Genomic DNA, 6,564 nt, shown 5'->3' on the forward strand with positions numbered 1-6,564 from the left:
GACTTGAGCTGCAATATCAACTATTCTCTGGGGTGGGTCTCTAGCCTGCTGGCCTACCCCACAGATTTTGGACTTGCCAGCTTCCATAATTGTGTGAGACAATTATTTAAAATAAATCTCTCCTCTGTCTCTCTCTCTTTCTCTCTCTCCCTCTCTCTCTCTCTTTCTCGATAGATAGGTATAGAGATAGACAGATGGATATAGATATCTCCTATTAGTTCTTTTTCTCTGGAGAACTCTTCTGTCTCAACTACTGTGCACACACCTGTCTTTCTAGAAATAACTATTCACCTAGGGACCACGCTCCTATAAGCTAAATTACCATCAAAGTAGAAACCCCACAAGGCCACTCTACAGGACAGCTAAAGGTTAAATCCATCCTCCATACCCATGCAAGAAGCTCCCATCTGTGTGCATTATTCTGTGACCCAAAATAGTAGTTTTATTCTCTTTTTAATGGCCATGACTAATGCACCAGATATTGAGATTTGAGGGACACCCAATAAATATGATTTATCTTCCTTCATGATGTTGCTAACCTATTGAAAAATGGTAGAGTAAAACAGAAGGAGATCAGTAAGTCTGATACCGCCAGATGTGGCTTATACCTGGTGGCTTCTAGATTTCCCAACAACAGGCCTCAGAATGACACAACCATGCAAAGTCATGGCAGGGCTGGACACACAGGATTAGAACACTGTCACATACTACCTTTCTGAGCTTTGCAGCCAGCCCATTCTTATAGACAGAATAATGACTCTCTATGTTATGCCTAATTCTTCCTCCCAAATGTATCAGATCACTTCCTCCTTTCTGCAGAAGTCGTAAGTGATGGATAAGAAAGAGACCAGAATTGTTGCCCTGGTGGAGCTCCTGCCCCATGGGAGGAAACACACTTTGCAGGGGAAAGCAACCCTCTCGCCACCCCATGCACCCTAATAGTTATCCCTGTTTTATAGATGGGGAAATACAAGCTTAGCAAAGATAAGATCTACTGCTATAGGTCACCTCGCTAATAAATAGTTTGACTATAGTTCAAATCCAAGTCTATCTATTGTGGGGGAATCTATCCATGCATTATTCTTTATGAAATAACACTCCTTTTCCATAGGAAATAGAGAACCCATTTTTACATGCTTTATGCAAATGAAATGTGGGCTGAAGGATTTAAGGAGGCAGCATTGCAAATACCCACATTCATTCTAATAAAGATAATGGTCTGGTGGTTTAGAGAAAGAGATTGCTATAACTGGATTAACTGAAGGAAACAAAACCAAAAAAAAAATGAGGAAATCTTAAATATTAATTACACATTGTTTAGGCCTAATTATCATTTTCAGAAATAATCAGAATCCTCTTTCTGCTTGGTCTGAGCGTCTCCCCATATTGATAGACCATGTGTACCATTACTCTTCCTCCTTTGACTGACATGTTCTTCCTTGGCCCACTTAGGGCTCCCATTCCTCGCTTCATAAGAGACTCTCAGCATTGGACGACCTCAGGAAACTATGAAGTGTGTTGCCTGCTGATCCCCCACTCCCACCCCACCATACTAATTTTTTTCTATTGCTGTAGGAAAAGCACTTCCACTTTTACAGCATAGCCAGAAGTAAAGAGACAGAAGCAAAGAGGCAAAGGTATTCCTAGGAAATATATGGTGGAGAAGGGCCCAGACAGAAGTAAGCCTCTTTTCTACCTGAGATCATGTGTCTCGGACCTTTGAAATTGCCCTGGACTCTGGCCTCTATTTAAAAATCCTGCTAAGGTCACAGAGATGTTACCAGATGGAACATCTGCATCGGGCAGATTGTGTACATGCTGATTTCTGATGCCTTTCTAATGTGAGATTCCAACAATTCTATGGTGACCAGTAACAATTGATGATGCTGATAATGTAAGGCCCTTTTACAAACACATATGGAAGAAATTTTGTGGTGATTCTGTAAATGTGGCCACACTTTTAGGTTTACTTTAAGGCCCTACAAGGGCTTTAGGGGAGAGACATTAATCCTGTCTCCGTTTCCCAATGTGATTGTTTGCTTTCTTCTAGCACCAACTTCTGACTGTGAGGAGTAAGGAAGACAATGTCTCATGAGAGTTCAGAGCAGAATTAGGATTTGTTTCAAACTTAATTACTGGTATGCGTTGGATTGCTTATATCCTCAAGGATACAGCCAAAGTGGAAGAGGTGGGAGATTGGTAGAGGTTTCCAAGCATGCTCCCTTAGGGATGACTGAGGAATCAGCACCCAGATTCCTTTCCCCTAGAGAAGAAAAGTCAACCAGAAACTCTGGTGAAATCCATCTTTCTCTTTCCCCAGAGTCAGCCTGTCCTGATCCGCTGTTTACCCTATAAATACAGGGACTGCAGCAGGAGTGAACAGCCAACATGTATATGAGAGGGCACAGGGTCCTCTTTCTGAAGTTATCTGAGACACCAACTTGGCTCACATAGGAAATGACACATTCTTAGTGCCATTTTCGTGAGTAAGGGACAGTCATTCTGGTCCAGCTGTACACACACCCAAATGTAAAGTGTTTATCTAACTATGGGGCTGGTTTCCTGTAGTAAAACCTAATTTGATTTTATCCCCAGGCCCGCTTTGTGAAAATAGGATACGTACTTTCATCGGGTTTGGACTAGGTTTATATCCTTCTCACGCCCAACATAGAACAGAATATTTAACATGTAAATTGGTCATCAGCTTCCAAAACTTCTTCCCTAGGAAGAAGCATGCTGGGTTTCTAAGGTTAGAGCTTCTCCATCAGGCCTGTTCCACAGTCTGAGTGCCAACCTTCCGTGCCATTAGCCAGGCTAAGCGTACCTGCTCCACAGTTATAGGGATGGAGAAAACTCCTCCTGAGCCGGGGATGGCGAGTCCACCTTCACATTAAAGAACTTTCCTAGCCAAACTCTGTTTCCAGCACATGGTCTTCCTGGGGACCCTCTAAATATTGAGGACAGTAGTAGTGCTGAACCTATGGATAAATTTTCTAGTCTGTGCATGGATTGACCAAAAGTCCTAGTGTATGTCTGAAGCTCCTATAGGGTCTTCTACTAAATGCTAAGGAACTGGCTGAAGCTGGCCCTGCAGGCTTAACATCTCCAGGTTCCACAGGCTTAACTTGGATGGTCAGGGACTGGTTTTCTTATAGGAAGTCACTATGGTTATCCTTCCAGAAGCCATGGAAGTTGGTTGTGAATTTGAGTTCCTTTGTCAGGTCCCGTAGTTTTGGTTGTACCTCCCCATGGGACAATCCAAACACGTTGAGATTTGCTTTGTTTAAGCCCTCAGGCCCATACTCTCTCAGAACTTCAACAAGGTCTGAAGAGTATCATATGGACAATTTGCTCTATAGAGTTGATTAATTTTCTATTCAAGGAAAACTTGAGAATTCTCTATGTAGCAAACACTCTTCTAGGCAATTGGGGAACAAACAGTGAATAAAACAAACAAATCCCTCCTGAAGCACATGTTCTAATGGAAATTGATGAATATTAAGCAAAGTAAATAAACACTTTTTTTTTGTTATGTTAGAGTGTAACAAATGCTATGGACCAAATTTTGAAGCTTAAAGGGATTGGAAGTTCTGTGGGTTGGGTTGCAATTTTAAATAGAATGGTCAGGGAAGGTTTGCCTGAAAAGACCTCATTTTTTAAATAGTTGAGGAATGAGAATGAGTCTTCCAGGAAGAGGTGACAGTGTAGTGAGCAAGCATAATTTGTTTACTACAAGAAGGCTGTGGCTAGACGTCGTGACTCAGTGAGAGGTGACAGAGGCAAGGTTAGAGAGGTAACCTGCCTGTCAGGTAACTGCCATTCTTAATTGTGGTAATCATTTATTGGTTTTGTGTAAAATATTACTGAGTGTATATATACATGTATATTTCCAACATAAACTTTCAGTAGGGGGATAGAAAGGTGGATGGAATCATAATGAAGACAGTCTCATGCTTTTCCACCTATGGCATTTTGGAGACTCATTGAAGTTGTCACACACAGCTGTGGTTCATTCATTTTTTACTGCTTTATAATGTACCTTTGTGTGTATGTGTGTGTGTGTGTTATCCAACACGCTATAGATGGATGTTTGGATTGCTTCCGTTGTTTGCTATCACCATCCTTACTTTAAAATACCTTTTTGTGCATGAGTCCTAGTCCACATATGTACAAAGTTATTCTTGAGTATATATCTAAGAGTGGAATAATTGGTTAATAAGAAATGTAGTATGTAACTTTATGAGAAAACCTAAAATTGTTTTCCAAGTTTTTTTTTAATCAAATTTCTCCTTCAAAATAAGAGTAAATGTTCACATTGTTCTACATACATCTTAGCCAGCACTTGGCGTTGTCAGATTCCCTCGTTGGTGTCCAGTTGTATCACACTATGGACCTAATTTACATTTCCCTGAATATTAATAAGGCTGATTATCTTTCTTATTTTTCTTTGTTATTTGCATGTCCTCTTCTATGAAGTCCCTGTTAATATTTTTTGCCCTTATCTATGTCTTTTTTAAAAAATTGATTTGTTGCAGTCTGTAAAGATTCTGCATATTAATCCTGTTGACATTTAGTGTATTGCAATTATACTCTAGAAAGTTATTTTCTGATTTTTCACTCTCCTTATGTTTCTTTTTGATTAAAAAGTTAATTTTATACAGACCATATAAAATGGTCTGTATAATACGCTTTTCAGTCAAATTTTATGCATCTTGTTTAAGAAATTTTTCTGTGCCTCAACATAGTAATATATTATTCAATATTGCCTTATAGACTTTATAAGAGTTTTCTTATCAAAATTAATCCATCATTCATGTGGAATTGCCTTCTTTATGATATGAGTTATGAATCCAATTTCACCTTTTTCCCCCTTAAACTTACTTAAGATTATTGGTCCAGCATCACTTATTTAAATGATTATATTTCCCCCCAGTCTACATCTGTGTCATTTGTCATTTATTAACTGGAAAGAAAACCAGCAGCATACTCAAACAGGATGAGTGAGGATTGCTTTTTAAAGGATCGTTTACACATGACCTTAAAAGAGGGAGATTATCCTGGGTTGTCTCTGGGGACCAATAAAATCACATTTCCTGGCTCCAGGCCCTTCAAAGCCAGCAATGACGGGTCGAGTCCTTCTCACATTGCATCTCTCTGACTCTCCTTCCATTGTCACGTCATTCTCTATACCACAACTAGGAAAAATTCTTTACTTTTAAGAACCTATATGATTATATTCGGCCAAAGAGAAAATCCAGGATTAGCAATCTTAATTCTTTCTGCAATATTTGACTCCTATTTGCCATATAATATATTCAAAGTTTCTGGGAATCTGATGTGGAGATCTTTGTGGGACTGTTACTCTGAATACCACACTGTCATTTGTCTGAGAGTGTGGTCAAGGAACATAGCAAGAAAAATATAGGTTATACATAAAGCCAGAGAGACATTTAACTGTGCCCAATTAATTGTGGTTCTGGCAAGCCAGACTTAGTACTCAGGAGGAACACAGCAATGGGGAGGAGCTAGTGTTGAGAATACATTCTTGCTGTGACGTAGTCTTTAGCATGTGCGAAGTGGAGTTAGATTATTATCTTAGGGACATATTACAAAGCTTAAAAACATTACAGATACTCATCTGGCAAGTTGGGTAAGATAAATCACAGGAAACAAATGGCCAACAGGACTCCTGGCAATGTTTTCATCACACACCACACATCAGAGCAGGTCATTCTTTTTGAGGGCTGTGAATTAGAGACCACACACCAGAAAGGACAATAATACCCATTTGTCCGCTCTGAGGAGATGTAAGGGTAGGAAGAAATGGTTTCTCACTTTAGCCCTGTGCTTGGTCTTTAAGAAGGGATCTGGGTGGGAAGGATATGAGTGCCTGGGCTATAGAACTCCCTGTAAGTTGAGTTAGAGGAAATACCAATTTATTTACAAATAACAAAAGACGTGGCTAGAGGCATAGTGTCTAGCCTAGAACAATTGTCTCTTTAAAAAAAAAAGCCATTGAAAACTACTATACTGTGGAAAAAATCATTCCTAACTTTCTCACATGAGTAATTGCCATCCTTCCATCTGCCCAGCCTAAATCTAACTCCATGACCAAAGCCTTGCAGAAGCACAGGCCAGAATCCAACCCGAAAGTGTTATCTGGGACCCCAAGGAACAAGAACAGGAAATAAGCTGTTCTATCTGGGCTCCTTTTTTGGTACAGCTTAGCCTTAGGGCCAAGAATTGCCCTTGATTATCTCTCTGTTCCTTGTGTTTGTTATAAATGGAGGCTCTTGTTCTGTGTTTCTCGAGCAGTTCATTCCTAATAGGTTGATACTATGTGTTAAGATATTTTTCATTGCTGAAGAGAAGATTTATGTTTTTAGAAGTTTCTCAAAGCTCATCTGATAGCATTTTCCCTATAACCTCTTTCCATCTATTTCTCTGCTTTTATAGGACTAAAACAATTTCACCTTGTAATACATATTTCTTGCGTTTCAATTTACCTGAAAATATTCTACATGAAGGCTACTAATAATTACCTGGTGTTTTCCAGAGTCCCAC

Source organism: Diceros bicornis, chromosome 31 (assembly GCF_020826845.1).
Source record: "Diceros bicornis minor isolate mBicDic1 chromosome 31, mDicBic1.mat.cur, whole genome shotgun sequence".
Classification (NCBI taxonomy): domain Eukaryota; kingdom Metazoa; phylum Chordata; class Mammalia; order Perissodactyla; family Rhinocerotidae; genus Diceros; species Diceros bicornis.